The 3,735-nt window shown below is 45.6% G+C and overlaps 2 protein-coding genes across 12 annotated transcripts in view; one reads left to right on the top strand and one right to left on the bottom strand.

Annotated features, from left to right (window-relative positions):
• Positions 1–3,735, bottom strand: part of ATG13 (autophagy related 13) — a 39,293-nt gene that overhangs the window by 29,500 nt on the left and 6,058 nt on the right. The window contains exon 1 of one of the 11 annotated variants that reach the window (XM_025207914.1): positions 3,572–3,689. The exons of the other annotated variants lie outside the window; for them this stretch is intronic. The gene's annotated coding sequence lies outside the window, so the exon portion shown is untranslated. Of the gene's footprint in view, positions 1–3,571; positions 3,690–3,735 lie in introns of those variants that run through there. 11 annotated transcript variants of the gene reach the window in all.
• HARBI1 (harbinger transposase derived 1) overlaps positions 3,522–3,735 on the top strand; it is a 5,999-nt gene continuing 5,785 nt past the window's right edge. The window contains exon 1 of the mRNA XM_006026918.3: positions 3,522–3,549. The gene's annotated coding sequence lies outside the window, so the exon portion shown is untranslated. The remainder of the gene's footprint in view (positions 3,550–3,735) is intronic.

Raw genomic sequence — 3,735 nt, forward strand, 5'->3', positions numbered from 1 at the left:
CTTTCTTCAGGCCCCCGCGTTGTCGGGGTGGGGCCGCGCCTGCCACTGTCACGCATGCATCACCCCTGCACTCACATGGCATGGGAGGGAAGCCCCACGTGTTGGAGCTGGCTGCCTTCCCTGCCAGGGCTGCATGGCAGGAGAGAGAAGGGGCAGGGAAGGCAGCTGGTTCCAGTGTGCGTGGCTTCCCTCTCATGCCAGGTGAGTGTATGGAGTGCCAGCAATAGACTGCCCAGCAGAGCTTGAACCCCTCACTGCCATGTGCAGCACTGGCCAGAGCTGTGCCGCACGAGGCACGAGCGCCCTAACCTGCTGCTGCACCGGGGGGGTCCCCACACCTCCCCACCCTCCCTCACACCCCATAAACAACACACACCTGCCCCCACAACCCCTCATATATACACGACCCCCAACATACCCTATGCTCCCCCACACACCCCTCACAACCCCCCACACCCTACCATACACCCCCACAACACCCCACCATATACACACACACACCACCATATACACACACACCAGCACCCCCCCCACAATAAACAAGACTAAGAATTTATTTTTTAGTTATGCTATCACCCCTATATATAACTATGCAAACACAAATCACGACAAAACATTTGTTGTAATAAAATTAAAACGTTATAGTAGGTTTGACTTTTAGTGTATGATTTGTTTTTTTTCTGGTTCTAAAATGGTAACCTCACTCCCAAAAGGAGTATTTCTGAGGGACTCCCGGTGGCAAAGGTCAGGGGGTTAGGGGTAGGACTTCTGGCCCCAAGATGGTGACCACGGGACAGGGCAGCTGTCAAGGGGCGGGACTACACATGGGACCCTCAACAGCTCACCAAACCTTGTTAAGCAGCCCTCCACTCATAACTGCCCGCCCCTGTTCTAGAGTAAACTGCTCCTGGATTATTTGCATGTGTAGATGCACCCACTGTCTCCCTAGTATTTAATCCCCTTGAATACATTCATGCCTTTGCTATATACCACCATTCACATTTGTCATGTCAGGTAAGAAAAGGACATCCTCAAGGCATGGGAAGAGAGAAGAGCTGTTATTACAGGAAAAAGACAGCTCTTTCCCATGAGCACTAAATGTTTGTATAAGTAAATCTTCAACACCTACATCTCCAAGTTCCAACCACTCTCCCAAGCCTCCCACGTGACTTCCAAATACCACACATCTGACTAATCTTTGTCATGTCAAGTTTGATGTTCTAAGGAAAATCATTTTATAATCACTTAAACAAATGGAAAACATTCAACAGTATTTCCACCCTTCAATAAAAGTGTGGCCTAACTGAATGTCTCCTTTCACCCCAGGAAAAGGAGGGTTTCTCCAGCCCAGGCCACAGAAGCAGTAATCTGGAGAAGCCCTAGATTAAACAAATTTTCAGATAAAGCAGCAATTCATCAAGTTTCTTTCTATATGGCTAAACCCAGACAGCCAGGTTCTCAACATTACAATGAGGTGATCATAGGAATGTAGGGCTGGAAGGAACCTCACAAAGTCCTCTAGTCCAGCCCCATGCTCAAGACAGGATCACCCTTGACTAAACCATCCTAGCTAAGTGCCTGTCCAACAAGGTCTCAAATGTTTCCAAGGATGGAGAGTTTATAATTTCTCTAGGTAGCCAGTTCCAATGCCTGACCACCCTCATAATCAGAAATTCCTCTTTATCTATAACTTAAACCCCCCCTGCTGAAGCTTGAGACTAGTGCTCCTAGTCCTGTCCCCTATAGTCATAGAAAAAAAGCACACTGTTGGCTCATATTCAACTTATGGTCTACTACTGTAACCCCCAGGTCCTTCTCTGCAGTACTGCAGCCTAGGCAGTCACCCCCCACCCCCAATCTGTATTTATGCATGCAATTATTCCATCCCAAGTGCAGGACTTTGCACTTGTCCTTGCTGAATCTCATCTCATTGATTGCAGACTGTTTTTCTAGTCTATCCAGGTCATTCTGGATCTAGTCTTACCACCCAACTTGGCGTTGTCCACAAATTAGCTAATTGTGCACTTGATCCCATTATCTAAATCATTAATGAAGATATTAAATAATACCAGACCCAGGCAGACCTCTGGGGGACCCCACTTGCTACCTCCATCTAACTAGACATTGAACCACCAATGACTACTGGTTGAGTATGATGATCTAACCAGTCATGTATCCACCTGACAGTACTTTTGTCTAGTTGTATTTCCTTAGCTTGCTAATAAGTGTTGTGGGAGACAGCATCAAAAGCCCTGCTAACGTCAAAGTATTTCACATGCACTTCTCTCTCCACATCCACATGGCCTGTCACATGATCATAGAAGAAAATCAGGTTGGTCAGGCATGACTTGCTCATGCTCCCTGTTCCTGACTCATCTTGCTCTTCTTGGGCCAGGGCGCTGTAGTCTTTCCTAAGTACAGTATGTTCCTTTTCAACCAGACCAGGATATGGGGCCTGTTCCCGCTCCCACTAACTTCAGCGATAATTTTGCCATCTCCACCAGCAGAACAGAACAGAACAGAACAGAACAGAACAGAACAGAACAGAACAGTGTCCTTTGCCTTAACTGCTAAAAGGACTGAACACCCAAGTAATAACTAGGAAGCAAAAAGGATTAGGACTAAAAATACAAAACAATACAAAGGAAAGGAAACTTATGACATCTCCCCAGAAGTAGTAAGGAGCACAGGGCCTGAGAGTTCACCCTGTTTGGAAGAAAATGTGAGCTTCAGCCAGCAAAAGCTTGTGCCATATATACACTTGTGTCTGTGTACACACACACACACACACACACACACACACACACACACACACACACTTCACTTAGTCAAAGGTACAAACATATATGTATTTATTATATATACACCCACATACATACACATATATGGGTATGTATACACACACACACCCATATATGTGTACATACCCATATATATGTATGTGGATGTGCATATATGTACATATGCTTGTAACTTAAGACTAACCAAAGCATATGTGTGTACACACACACACACACTTGTACCTTAGACTAACCAAAGTGTGTGTGCAGGTGTCTGTGTTTGTACAGAGATATGTATGTGTACACACACACACACACACTTTGGTTAGTCTATAATGTGCAAACATACATATATACACATATGCACACAAACTCCCATACATATGCATACATACACACACACATACATTTATGTATGCATGTGTATATATGTATGTACACACACACAATTTAGTCTAAAATGTGCAAATACATGCACACGTGTGTGAATTTGCACATGTGTGTATATGTATATAGGGATGTGTGTATAAACATACATATACATATGCACATATACATATACTTACATACATGCGTGTATGTATACATGTGCGCATGTACACCCCCCCATACACACACACACACACACTTTGGTAAGTATGTATGTATGTATGTCTAAATGTGGGTGAGGACACAATCATGTATATCTGCACCTTAAGACCAGTGGTTTTCAATCCGTGGGCTGCAGACTATGTCTAAGGGGTCCAGAAAGATGACCGATCAACCAAAGGTATGTAAATACTCCCACTCACAATCCCCCGTTTCCGCCAAACGTCCAACGGGGTACCCCGTCCGGTCGAACCACTGCCTTGGACTAACCGCAGGGCGTGAGTGTGCGTGCGTGTGCATACATGCGTGTGTACACACACACACACACAGAGCGCGCGCTGTCCCCGCTCAGGGAGGCCCGAGGCCC

This window comes from Alligator sinensis, unplaced genomic scaffold (assembly GCF_000455745.1).
Source record: "Alligator sinensis unplaced genomic scaffold, ASM45574v1 scaffold592_1, whole genome shotgun sequence".
NCBI classification, from domain to species: Eukaryota; Metazoa; Chordata; order Crocodylia; family Alligatoridae; genus Alligator; species Alligator sinensis.